The sequence below is a fragment of the Podarcis tiliguerta genome (genome assembly GCF_965153285.1).
Source record: "Podarcis tiliguerta genome assembly, chromosome: 2".
Lineage (NCBI taxonomy): Eukaryota > Metazoa > Chordata > Lepidosauria > Squamata > Lacertidae > Podarcis > Podarcis tiliguerta.
Window position 1 is genome coordinate 35885459 of NC_139535.1, and position 14476 is coordinate 35899934.

Consider the following 14476-nt stretch of genomic DNA (forward strand, 5'->3'; position numbering starts at 1 on the left):
TGGATCATATTATTCCCTTTTCATATATAGATGGCTTTCAAGTTTTTTTAAAAAAACTCAATTACCTTGGTTGTCTTCCATATGCTATCTATCACTTTTAAATATTAAGATAAAGGTAAAGCTCCCATTGCTCGGTCCCAGCTCCTGCCAACCTAGCAGTTTGAAAGCACGCCAGTGCAAGTAAATAAATAGGTACTGCTGCAGTGGGAAGGTAAACGACATTTCCGTGTGCTCTGGTTCCCATCACGGTGTTCTGTTGTGGCAGAAGTGGTTTAGTCATGCTGGCCACATGACCTGGAAAGCTGTCTGTGGACAAACACCAGCTCCCTCTGCCTGAAAGCAAGATGAGCACCACAACCCCATAGTCATCTTTGACTGGACTTAACCGTCCAGTGGTCCTTTACCTTTTCAATATTAAGATGGTTTGTTAAGAAATGATCTCCCAGCTTTCAGAAGGCTCCTACTTGGCTTTGTATCATTTATGTTTATTGTGATTAAATGTGAGGTGCATCTCTATTGCAAACACAGTTTGCAAATGAATTGCTCTGGAAACATTAGATTTAAATAGTAAACAGGAAATGGAGTCTGTCATTTGCACAGCAATGGTGGTGGACAATCATTCTTATTCCAGGGTGTCTTAATGTAGCCCCACAAAAAAATAGGTAAACTGATAGAGTGTTTTGAGCAATGGAGGCTGGTTCATAAGGGCAAATGGGGCTCTACTCCACCAACCTCAGTCTGCCAGTCAGGGGTGGTTCTGCCTGTGGTTCAGCTTACTATTGGCCTCCCTGACTTCTGCTCCACCAGTTCCAATGGGCACCAGCCACAACTGATTTTGAGAAAAACCTGGGTAATACAAGACAAATTATACACACTCCTAACTATCACTGGGACGCAGGTGGTGCTGTGAGTTAAACCACAGAGCCTAGGACTTGCTGATCAGAAGGTCGGCGGTTCAAATCCCCGCGATGGGGTGAGCTCCGATTGCTCGGTCCCTGCTCCTGCCAACCTAGCAGTTCGAAAGCACCACAAAGTGCAAGTAGATAAATAGGTACCGCTCCGGCGGGAAGGTAAACGGCGTTTCTGTGCGGTGCTTTGGTTCGCCAGAAGCGGCTTAGTCATGCTGGCCACATAACCCAGAATCTGTACGCCTGCTCCCTCAGCCAGTAAAGCGAGATGAGCGCTGCAACCCCAGAGTCAGTCACGATTGGACCTAATGGTCAGGGGTCCCTTTACCTTTAACTATCACTAGCTCCTACCTGTTGATTCCCTTTGTTAGCCCCAGGCCATCAGATTATTTTGAGGAAACTAAGTTGTTAGTGAACTGCACCATAGCTGTCAATGTTTCCCTTTTTTTAAGGGAAATTCCCTTATTCCAATTAGGATTCCTCGCAAGAAAAGGGAAAAGTTGACAGCTATGAACTGCACTGACGGAGTGTGACTCTAATATTTGAGGAGTGTCAATTGTGGACCCTTGGGTATTTAATGATGTTCACCTATTGCACTGTGTGTGGATTCCGATGCGGCCTCTTAGGAGAAAATAGTTTGCATTTCTCCTGGTTCACTTTTCTTCTTGTTGTTGGTAGTTATAATATTTTCCAGGCAGACTCATAAATGGTTCAGCCTGGTTTCAATACAGGTCTCAAAGTCTTTATATTAACAATAGGGTTGGCATCCATTTGCTTCAGGAGTTCGCCTTTGGGGATGAAGTTAAACCACTGGAGACTTACAACGCCTGCTGTGGCTGTAGAGACTGATACAGGAGAGACATGTTTTGTTGCAGCTGGGGCAGATGAAGGCTTCTGGTTGTGCTGCTGTAGATGCACCATGGCGTTTCTTCTCTTTGCACTCCTCTCAGCAGTCATTTCTCCTCTGGTCACTGCTATGGATTAAACAGCAACAACAAATTAATATACCACTTACTTTCTCACTTGCCTTTCTGGTACTCAGCTGCAGTACTTCAAGAACAAATTCAAAGGAATCTTTAAGGAACAGTGAAAATGCCAGTGTGTGCTGCCTTATTTACAATCCTAGCTACGTTCCGTGTGATAGTTCTTATCCCAACCCTGAGGCCTGAGACACTTGGCCTTTCATGGTTGAAAGGTTTTTCATTGGATGGATAGCACAAGGCTGTAATAAAGAATGAAAGAAATTTAATGTTGAGAAAATGTGCATAAAACTTGATGACTAATGGTTTCATCCAATCATGTAGGAGGCTGCAGCCTTGGTGGTATTAATGAGGGTACCACGTAGTTTCCATTAGAGTTTCCAGATTACTGTGATTACATTCTGGCACAGTAGCTTTCTTGAAGCAGTAAAGCAGGCATAGGCAAACTCGGCCCTCCAGACGTTTTGGGACTACAACTCCCATCATCCCTAGCTAACAGGACCAGTGGTCAGGGATGATGGGAGTTGTAGTCTCAAAACATCTGGAGGGCCGGGTTTGCCTATGCCTGCAGAAAAGTCCAGAGAAAAACTCAGTGCAAGACAGCTCTGATTAAGATCCCTTTTTATTGGGATCCAAATTTAGATTCATATACAAGCGGGGGCAGGAAGCAGCTCATAAGTTTTTACTTTAAGCCATTTATGATGCATTATACCTGTGCACAGAAAGATTTTACAAACAAAATATCTGTTTTTCTGGACCATTTTAGTTTGCAATCTACATATGAAGCAAAAACCGTGCAGTGCTAAGTGCTGCCCTGCTCTGCCGCTGGCACCACCACTGTGCCACCCACAGCTGCTGGCACCACACGCCTCTGCCAGCACTGCCACCAGAGAAGCGGTGCCAGTATCGACAGCGATTTCCAGCCAAGATCTCATGAGATCTCGTCGGAAATCAGCTCCGATGCTGGCATTGCTTCTCCGCCGATGCTAGAGGCAAAGTGGCGCCCACGGAGGGACCACTTCAGGGGCTTCCACCACCTGTGGCCGATGCTTCACCCTGCTTCCTGGTTGGGCTGGTCCTGCATAAGCACTAGTAACCCAGCCAGAAGGGCAGGATGTAAATAATAAAGTATATTATTATTATTATTATTATTATTAATTACAGTAGAGATACGACATCAAGAGACTAAAGCTGATGCACATTGCTCTAGTCTTCTGTGTTTGAGCACAGCTGTGTCTGAGACAGTTTCAGTCCATGCAGGCCCTTGTCAACACACACAGGCGTGGCCTAGTTTATACATCTGGCTGCAAGTGGTGCTGTAATAATGTGCTGGTGACGTGGAAGCCTGTAGTTTGAGCTGGGCCCTCAAGTGGAGGCCTGCTTATTGACAGGGGGAAGCACCCAAATTGGGCATCTGTGTAATTAGACCCATTCCAGACCCATCTGCTTGATGGAAGGAAGGGGCTTCTGCCATTTCTCTACCACACCACTGCAGCGCTGCAACCCTTCACCCAAGCCCACCACTTAGAGCAAGAGGGGACTTGAATTCAAATCACCAATCCCTCTCAGCCCACCTGGCTTCCTCTCCCCCACCCCCCTTTGCTTTATAGGGTTTCCACCTCTGGGTTCCCAGCTGCCACTATATAGGCACTACTGTCCCTGACTAATTTTTGTCACATCCTTGATAGCTTGACCAAATATGAGACATACCGTATTTTTCTGTGTATAACACACTCCTGTGTATAAGACTATTCAGGGGGACTCAAAAATAGTTGTTGAGCTTTTTGGGGGAAAGGTTGCCCACAGTTGTTGAGCTTTTTTGAGGGATGCCAAAAAAGGCTCACCCGACTGGCCAACGCTTCCGATCGAACGCAACACAGAAGCCTCCATTTCCTCTATTTCTGCTCACCGCAAGCAGCCGCTAATCACCTGTCCATTTGCTGCAGCAGCGCCCAATGGACAGCAGCCATTGACACAGCCTCCAATCTCCCGCTCGTCACAAGCAGCTGCCAATCACCCGCCCAATTACCTCAGCACTGACCAATCGACAGCAGCCATTGACGCAGTCACCAATCTCCCACATTAACGCCAGTGACAATTGACTGCTCGTGGCAGGAAGCAATACACCCTTTGCCACTACCCGTGTATAAGACGCCCCCAATTTTTAACCAGTTTTATCATTAAAAAAACCCCTCATATTATACACGGAAAAGTACAGTAGTTTGAATGAAGAAACCTTTTTTATAATCTAACAGCTGAATGTAACACGTTCTTATGCGGTTTGTTTTCAAAAACAGCGTTTGGATTTTTTTGTATTTCATGACATGCGTTCATAACTCTATTCCTAATACAAATTTAAATCCTAATCTTGTTCTATTCCCTGCTTCTCGGCACTCACACCAGCCCCCTGCCCCCGTCTCCTCCCTCCTGAAATCCAACTCTCCCCTTTCCTCTCGCACCCCTCTTCTAATTGTCACACTCCACCCTCAGCATATCAACACATGACACACTCCTTCATTCCACCCCCTCTCCCCCACCTGCTCTCACTCCTTACCTTACACCTTATAAATATCTCCTTACCTACATAACATTTTATCATATATCTCTTAGCATGCAAATCTATACAAGTCAGTGACGCCACACTGCCCTTATCTGAATGTTCGAAGTGGGGCAAGTCTTGTGAGACACATGACATGCTTTTTTTAAGACAATTCTGTTTGGGTTCCTTTTGTAAAACAGCTTTTACACCCTTCCATCAGATGTCAAGGAAATAAACAACTACCTGACTCTTAGAAGACATCTGAAGGCAGCCCTGTTTAGGGAAGTTTTTAATGTTTGATGATTTATTGTATTTTTAATATTTTATTGGAAGCCACCCAGAGTGGCTGGGGAAACCCAGCCAGATGGGCGGGTTATAAATATTATTACTACTGCTGCTGCTGCCGCCGCCGCTGCTCCAGTGGTACCTTGGTTTAAGAACAGCTTAGTTTATTAACTCCGTTCTGAAGGAAATCAGCCCTGAGTGCTCACTGGAAGGACAGATCGTGAAGCTGAGGCTCCAGTACTTTGGCCACCTCATGAGAAGAGAAGACTCCCTGGAAAAGACCCTGATGTTGGGAAAGATGGAGGGCACAAGGAGAAGGGGATGACAGAGGACGAGATGGTTGGACAGTGTTCTCGAAGCTACGAACATGAGTCTGACCAAACTGCGAGAGGCAGTGGAAGACAGGAGTGCCTGGCGTGCTCTGGTCCATGGGGTCACGAAGAGTCGGACACGACTAAACGACTAAACAACAACAAAAGTTTATGAACAACTTGGATTAAGAACTCTGCCAACCCGGAAGTAGGTGTTTTGGTTTGTGAACTTTGCCTTGGAATAAGAACATGTTTCGCTTCCTGTTGAGTGTGTTCCATTTGTAAATTGAGTCCCCCACTGCTATGGGAAAGCAGGCCTTGGTTTAAAAATGCTCTGGTTTAAGAACGGACTTCTGGAACAGATTAAGTTCGTAAACCAAGATACCAGTGTACTTCACTATATATAGAAGCATTTGCCATCACTTCATTCTTGACTCAAAAAGTGTTTTGTCTGGGTGCAGCCGTGGTTGGAAAGTTTAGGTTTGATTGCTATCATATAACCCCTTTAACCATGTATACATAGGATTAACAAATATAATTCCAACAAGCTCTTAAGTTAAGAATCAAGAACTTTGCATAAAGGGTTTTAATAGGCCTTGAGTGCTGCTCTTACGGTCTGCCAATCTCATTTTATCTTCACTCAGCATCTAAAAATGCACTTAACCCACGCTCATTTTTCAGTGCTGTATGTAGGAAGTTTTCAACAATGTTGTAAGGTTTTGATTACCTGACAAAGCCAACAGTCGCATGAGTAATAAGAGAGCGGGCAGTGAACGTGCTCAAAAATTTCCTCAACACAGAACTCTGAATTGAACCTTTCCAGTTTAATACTGAAGGAGCCTTGTTGCAAATAGAAGGAAACTCCCCAGAGAAATATACTGGATGAATGACACCAGGGCATTATTCACAATGTAATTTTTCCTAGTTTATATAGACTCCCCCATCAATATGGTCTTTATGGGTGCTATCAGCACAAAATATGAAATTTTTAACCATTTCCTGGCCTTGGAACAGGAAATATTAAGGAATTCATAGGACTCATCTGTTTAATTAACATGTGTTGTGCCAATAACCATCAGTCACTTCCTGCATGCTGGGCATGGCAGCATTATTAACAGGATACTGTTTTTTCTCTCTCTCCCATTTCCCCAGTTAAGTCTGTTTAGTTGGCTATTTCTCAGTTCAACCTGATGTTCAAAATGTTATAAATAATTTTTATCCTGGTATAAAATTTGTCTTAATTTATTCTTTTCCTCTTTGGAGAGGGCAGATTTTCCAGCCTGTTATTGTATTCTGGCATTTCTATGGGGGAAGACAGATACAGACACGCATTGTGCTGAATCGCTGGTAAAAACTAAGTTTGACTAATTACAAAAAAAGAAGATCTACGCCCTAAATTCCAACCATAATTAATTTATAATTCCAAATTATTATTAACTGTACCTGATGCCCTTCATGCAGCTACAGAGCATGGCAGGATTTTATCAGCCTCTGGCCCATCATAGGACTTTTCTACTGCAGTATCCACAACTTCATGGAAGTCTCTGCCCTTGTTTGAAATATTGTATAAACATGAATTCCCCTTTACTCCCCTCTACTCTTTGTTGCCATTGTTAGGGAAGTGGTTAAATCCTCTATAATGCTTCTTCTTCCTTGTCTGCTAAGAAATTGGAGCTATGATTATTTACCTTGGATCCACACGAAGTGGTTTTAAGATAACACATAGAGAAGGCTATTCTTCCATTCTCTCACCAAAAAAATCAGCTCTTATTCTGGAGGCAGTGCCATCAGGTACCACCATGGTTTACAGAAATGCCAGCAGGTGGGTGGGTGGGAAACTGGGCAGAGAGTACTAAGCAGAAGGAAACATTGGTCGATCACAGGATGCAAATGGATCACCTGGATTAAAAGCAGCCAGTCCAGCCTGATGGCCTGTTTCTTTTCACAAGGAGTTATGTTAGAGCATGTTGCAGAATGTGTTGAATTTGCCTTATGATTCAGCAGAATACAGCAAGACATAGTGACTGATGTGATAGCCCCAAATCAGCACTTCAGTACCTACACAGGGATGTGGGTGGCGCTGTGGGTTAAACCACAGAGTCTAGGACTTGCTGATCAGAAGGTTGGCAGTTCGAATCCCCGCAACGGGGTGAGCTCCCGTTGCTCTGTCCCTGCTCCTGCCAACCTAGCAGTTCGAAAGCATGTCAAAGTGCAAATAGATAAATAGGTACCGCTCCAGCGGGAAGGTAAATGGCGTTTCTGTGTGCTGCTCTGGTTCGCCAGACGCAGCTTAGTCATGCTGGCCACATGACCCAGAATCTATACGCCGGCTCCCTTGGCCAATAAAGTGAGATGAGCACCGCAACCCCAGAGTTGGCCACGACTGGACCTAATGGTCAGGGTTCCCTTTACCTTTACCCTTACACAGCAGCTCTGGTGCCCAATACCCTTCAGGTATGTCCTGCCAAATCAAGTGACTCAGCGGTCCACTCATGGAAATGGGCATGCCTGAACTAGAGGGAAGCATTTGCTGGCCTTGCCTACTTTTACATTCACCAGTCCTACGACCTGCACATTCTTGGAAATTTGGATTCGTCCCCTGAAAACATAGTTCTCCAGATACCTATAGAATTAGCGACTGACTATTCATCCCCCTCCCCCCCCCACCTATCCACCCTGTGTGTCTCATGAGCACACAGCAAATGAAAACACCCATAGTTTCCTGCTGCAAAGACGCCACACGTTTCTGTTTCCAACGCTTCCGTGTTCTGTCAAACAAAATCTGGATGCCTGGCGGATTTGCAGTTGGTCCCGAGGGAGGAGAAATCAAAGTGGGAGAGGGAGCAATGGAGCCCTGACAAGCGCTGTGTTGCTCGCTTGACTTGCTTTTAAAGGCACTTTTGTGATGCAGATCACAGCAGAGCGGTTATTCAAGTACCACCAGAGATGGATATGAGCCATGATTTTCAGAGCATGGAGGAGGAGGGGGGAAACAAAGGCAAAAATGTGGGGGACGGTGACAAAAGACCTCTTCCCCTTCCTTCTACCTTGCTTTGAAATTAATGGGAGTGCCACCACTTACTTCAATTCGGGGCAAGGCTCCCCCACATAAGATCTTGAAATGTATTTTGGTTCACTGAACGTTGCATTCAAAAAGCTATTTGATATGGCAGACAAGGCGAGAGAGGAGAGAGAGGCAGCCGAGCTTCAGGAAGCCAGATGCCAAACAGCTCTTTCTTCTTACAGACTCTCTGGCCGTGTTACAGTCCTCCCCCGACCCATCCTCACTCATTCACTTTTCCTATCCACTGAGCACAAACAATTCTGCATCTGAGCCTAGCTGCATTCCTCTCCCTCGAATCCTCTAGCAGTTTCCACACAAAGGGAAATCTCCTACTGTAAATGGTTTTTAAAGGCGAACTTCCTGCCAAACCTCGCAAGGGTGTTGATTTCTGTTTGGAGCCGATAAGTAGCTTTCCAGTCCTGAGGAGTGAAGCTATGGGAGGACAAAAACAGATCTGTATTAATCCCCATCCTCCCTGAGCTTTTAACCGTTTTCTGTTTGTAATGAGTAATGTGTGTTGACGGGGTGTTCCTAGAATACAGAGAATGCTCTTTACTATCAGCTGGTTCGTATTCTGAGCTTTTAAACTGCAGCTGCTTTTCCTAGGAAGATGCATTTTAGACCTGCCTTGGACTGGCCCTGCCAGTAGGCAGAATGAGGTGACCAACTCAGGCAGCTGATTTTGGTAGCTCCACCTCAGGCAGCAGAATGGCTTGGGCTCGACCTTCTTCAAAGGACTTGTTAAAAGGAGTTCCAGACAATGAGACCTTAGCTTTGAACCTACCTTCACACTAAGGTACTCATAATAGGCCGTGCTTTGAGGCTCAGTATCTTTAATCAGGGACACAGGTGGCGCTGTGGTCTAAACCACTGAGCCTCTTGGGCTTGCTGGTCAGAAGGTCGGCGGTTCGAATCCCCGCAACAGGGTGAGCTCCCGTTGCTCGGTCCCAGCTACTGCCAACCTAAGCAGTTCGAAAGCACGCCCAAAAGTGCAAGTAGATAAATAGGTACCACTCTGGCGGGAAGGTAAATGGTGTTTCTGTACACTGCTCTGGTTTCGCCAGAAGCGGCTTAGTCATGCTGGCCACATGACTCAGAAAAACTGTGTGCGGACAAACGCCGGCTCCCTTGGCCTGTAAAGCGAGATGAGCACCGCAACCCCAGAGTTGTCTCTGACTGGACTTAACTGTCAGGGGTCCTTTACCTTTACCTTTTTTATCTTTAATCAACTTCCTAATGTTGGAGATACAACAGTGGAGGATGCCCCAACTCTCTGGAGCCAATGTTTGTGTTTGGGGGAGCTGCAGGGGAGCAGGGAATCAGTAAAAATGACCTCCCCTCTACTATTTGTGGAGCCATCCACTGGATCAGATGCCCTTCAGATGCACAAAGACTCCACCCTACATTTACACACTGCTTTGGAGTAAAGATGAGCTCCCAAAAGAAGTTCGCCATTAAAAGCCCACCATAAAAGTTCAGTGTGCTAGGGTAGAGAGGGTGTATGGTCGCTGGCATCTGATAACGTAGTACAGATTCCCGCCTATTCCCTTCAGAGGGAGAGGACAGAAGGCACTGTAGACAAGAGTTTGTATGTGAAAAAATGGGATTATATCCAGGCAGCAATAATTGTTTGAGCAAATGCCATTCTGACATCAAAGTATGCAAATAATTGTTAAATTAGATGCAAATTAAGTGCCCATCTTTTGGGATTCTGGCAACACTGGCAGTCCAATTTAATGTTTTGTTCTCAAGAGTGAGCAAGTGATTAGGCCTTCTGGAGGAAAAGCAACATAAAACATTCTGGTGCCAACTTTAATGATTCTAGCTATTCAACAGAACATGGGCCATCACAAGTGGAAATTCACCCATATATAAAAAAGAAACAACACACAAATCCAGGTTTTATTTTTTAAAAGAATAATAATTGAATTCTCAGGAAAAATTCAACATAGAACTGTCGTATTTTAGTTCCATTGTGTTCCCAGGCAGAGCTCCACCCTAATCAGAAGGTAAGCATAATAATGTTCTGTGCTGAATGGTGACTAAAATGGGTGATTTATCCCTTCACCTCAGTTGCAACTCAGTAGGTCTTCATTTTCTAAGCAAAAAGCCTTCGCTGTGTTGCATCTGCTTCAGCTGCAGAGGTCAGAAAATATTCTCAGGCTCTGATTAATCTAATTGTGATGCAGTCAGGAGGCTTTTTTGGAGAGTAGATCTCTGATTAGACCCTGATTGGACTTCCTTCCCTGTGTTCAATTGCACAGCAGAGCTCAGCACTGTAAATCTGTGATTCATTCAACGGCTCAACCACTGAGCTCAGAAATCAATGCACTTCCAGGGGGGGAGAAATATGGATAGGAAGATGGCAAGAAGGGGGAGAAGGCAAGAAGATCAATGTTCTGCTTTCATATATTGTAAAATCGATATTACCATGCTCATAAATTATAGTGGCTGATGTAGCAGCCCTAAGTCAACTTGAGCCCCGGCAGTCTTCCTTTCTCCAGAACTACGAAGGTACATGAACAAGCCAGTTTAGCCTCTAGTTCAGAGCTTTCCAAACTATGTGTCACGACACATTGGTGTGTCAGCTGCAATGTGTAGCAGGTGTGTCACACAAACGCTCCCTGCGCTCCTCCTAGGGCTGGAAAGGGTTAGTTTAACCTACGGTTTGCTAGTAAAACTGAATTACTGTGTCGTGAAATGATGCAAAACTGACTTACTGTGTCGCGAAATGATCCATGTTCAAAAAGCCTGTCACCAACTTGAAAAGTTTGGAACGCTTCGCTCTAGTTCCTTTTGGGCATTTCTTTAGAGTAAAGGGACTCCCCCCCCCCTCTTTTTTTACCTGAGGTAGAAACTGCTTTCTGTAAACTTAGCAAGTGGAGTGCTCCTGTTCAGGGTTCCACCAACTTTGCCTCTTTTCAGGATACTCCATTCCATTCCCCTTCCTCCTCCCTAGTTTTCTGCCCCGCCTTCAGCCTATGTTCTGTGACCACAAAGCATGCTCAGTCCAGGTTGGTCCATTTAGGGAATGCAAGCCCACTGAAGTTTTTTCTCCTAACTCTCCCCCCACCCCCTGATTCTGCTGATACCTGCCTCTTGCTTCTCAGTAGTCCTGTTTTGGCTATATCACTGATTCACTACTAGAATACTGTATGTGACAATTAGTTGTCACGTTAAACAGGCACGACATGAATATCTCTTGTCCAAGAGTTAGCAGTAGTCCAAGTAAGCTGGACACAGTCATTTTCATAAGGCATTTTAAAACGCCGTGCTTTTGAACTGCTAGGTTGACAGGAGCAGGGACCGAGCAACGGGCGCTCACCCATCACAGGGATTCGAACCGCTGACCTTCTGATCGGCAAGTCCTAGGCTCTGTGGTTTAACCCACAGCGCCACCTCTAAACACCAGCAGTGGAAACACACTGGAGAGGAGTAAACCAGTAGTAAGCTGGTAATGCGTACACAGCCTAATAAAATAGGTTTTGCTGCAGCCAGACTATCTAGTAGGAAGTCTCTACTATATTTTCCCAAGTTCTGATGTAAAATGAGAAACATTCATAGACGATGTCTTAAAACACTGAAAGCAGACGTCTCATATCACCTATTTAAAGGATCAAATGTCAATATTTTTTAGAACTAATAGAGGCCGGAAGCCAAGCCTATGAAACATTACCTGGAATTTCATCATGAACAGATCTGAAGCCACAAACAGCCTAAACATTATATCAAAATACTTTTGAACAGGAGTCTCCAAAGAGCTGATAGCTCTCAAAATAAAATTCTACCCCCAATGTACCTTTGAGTCCCAGAGTTTTGATGCATGGTGCTAATGAACTGGTAAGAGGGGAAAACAACTTTGTTCCTATGAATATGAGGAATTTACGGGCAGAAAAGGTGCCACCCTCCAACCAGAGTTTGTATCACCCTATCAACATTTAATACTTTTTTGTAAAAAAAAAAATTAGTTCAACAATATGATATGTGAATACCTGGCATGGTTTTAAATGAAGGCAGGTTCCTTTCACTCCTATAGCAATTCCTCCTGGTTCCATATCTACTCCTTGAATTCTAGACTAGTGAAGAAATAAACTGCATTAGATGTGCAAGTACATGTATCTGAAGGTTAACATAAATTTAGGGGTAGGCCATTTGCAGGGATAGCTGTTCCGGTTTGTTCTTCCCTGCAAATGGCTCTAAACTTTCTTTTTCCCATACATGTTTTTTTTTCCTAGATCCTGTCTGGATAGGAAATGGTCAAGGGGCAGCATTTAAATCAGCCAATGTGGTGCCCTTGAGATGCTGTTGACTCCAACTTCCATGAAAACCAGCCAGCATGGCCAGAGGCCAGGTGTGCTGGAAGTTGTAGTTCAGCAACATCTGGAGGGCATCATGTTAACTACAGCTGTTTTATTGCCATGCAACCTATTATATCCAACATACTGTCATGAGTTTGTGGGTGCCAGACACTTCTAAATTCCTGGATCCAGTAAGTGTTAGAATTTAATCAAGGCTTGGGGTGTTAAAATGAATGCTAGACACTTCTAATCCCTGGATTTAGCAAGTATTAAGAGCTAGTTAAGTCAGGCTAGCCTCCTGGGTGATGGGCTCTTAAGGGAATGAAGCATCAAACAGCTTGTGCAAGTTGGCAAATGGCTGGAGCCCCCATTGCTCAACAGATAAAGGCAGAATTTAGAGTAGAGGGGGGAAGGAGTTATATGACTGAGAAGCAAGGCAGCGAGCGGGAAAGTCAGAAAGGCAGAGAAATGGTAGATCTCAGCTTGAATCCAGGGCTGTGGCTATGGGAGAAACAAGACTCTTTAGGGTGTTGATGCTGTGAACCCCTCCATCGTAGGCTCAGGTTGTATATATGTGTAAATAAACCATATATCCTAAAGACATCACAGTCTCCACTGTGCCTCAGTTCCCAAGGAAACATGAACTCTGGGTAAGCGCCTGGAACCCCTTGAATCTCATGCCGCTTGGAGATTGGGGTAGTGTGAAACAACACTAAAATGTTTAGAAGAAACTGGTGGTTTGCCACTCTTTTTAAAGTGGGGAGGTATGTTAGAAGCCACCAATGTATACAAAAAGTAACCATCTTATGGTGATGGGTGGAGCTATAGCTCATATAACTTTGTTTCTTTAAGAAAGCTTTTGAGTTACACAGAGCTCTTTGTTCAGTTAGAACAGGTGGAAGAAAGGGGATTCTTCTATTTCTGGTAAGTTCCAGTCTCGTCTCCATTGAAGCTGGCTCATAGAAAATAATTTGTAGGTTCCATAGCTTCATTAAGTATTTTTAAAACCACTATTTTGAGACATTGCAACTTTTATTCTGTAAAGTTATATTAATAGATTAATCATTTGATATACTAAATCATTTGATAGACTATGATATACTAAAAAAGGGGGGGCTTTGGAAATCAGTTGTCATCAATTTTAAATTATAGCTGTCCAAACTGGTTTTCAGTTAGCACAGCTATAATGGTGCTCTGTTGTAAATGGCTTCCTTGGTGCCAAATAATATGGCAATAATGGAGCAATTGAAGTTTTTACAATAGAACAGAGGAAAATATAGAGAAATGTGGCACCATCACATTACAGTAGCTGCACACATTCAGCAGTTGATCCTCTGCATAATTATCATTAACTACATCTCTATTAAAAATGTCCAAGGTATAAATTCTAATTATTTGATGGCGGGTGTGGTTTGAAACGGCACCATGCTTGGGGCATTTAAAAATGCCTGTGTTGCCTATCCAGTGGTATAAACACCAAATTATAAAGAATATTTCAAATCAAACGTTGAATGCCAAATATGCATCAAGTATACTTGTATTTGTCTGCCTGCAAGGAAAAAAACAACCTAAGAGGGCAGAACAACTTTGACCCAAAAACAGTATGGAAATGATTACGCATGCCTCCTTCCTTGCTGGAACAGCAATAAGATTTATAGCCCCTGACAGTCATTGGTGCAGTTAGGTAATTTTTGATTCTGTGCTTTGACTGCAATCATTCCACTCACTTGGAAGTAAACCCATTGAATTGAATAGAACTTACTTCTTACTAGAAAACGGATAAGGGTTGTGCTGTTAACTGTTTTCCCCGGCCCACCTTCTTTAGATGTTATGGAGAAATCCTGTTCATTTGAATGGGTCTTGTATAATGCATAGTGACACTTGTCTTGTAATGTATTTGTCTGGTCCTTTAAAAATCAGTTTAACTGTCGCTTGGAGCCTTAACAGACTCATGCAAGGAAGGTTTGGTGTCAGAATTCTCAGTATAAAGAAGGGGGGAAAGGAGATTTTGATTGGTGGAGGGCAGTATAGAATTTTCAGTTAGACAGTGGGATTGGCTGGAGCTGAACTAGAGGGACCAGAGGAAGTGTA

General features: G+C 44.0%; 1 long non-coding RNA gene across 3 annotated transcripts; it reads right to left on the reverse strand.

Annotated features, from left to right (window-relative positions):
* Positions 1-1449: 1449 nt before the first annotated feature.
* Positions 1450-14476, reverse strand: LOC310671088. 3 transcript variants are annotated; one of them, XR_014507766.1, is made up of 3 exons: positions 14148-14468; positions 12080-12163; positions 1450-1882 (listed from the first exon to the last, which is right to left on the reverse strand). It is a non-coding gene; the product is annotated as an uncharacterized lncRNA (long non-coding RNA). The 3 variants fall into 3 exon arrangements; XR_014507767.1 differs by having other exon boundaries at positions 14113-14468; XR_014507768.1 differs by lacking the exon at positions 1450-1882 and adding an exon at positions 5640-8519 and having other exon boundaries at positions 14113-14476.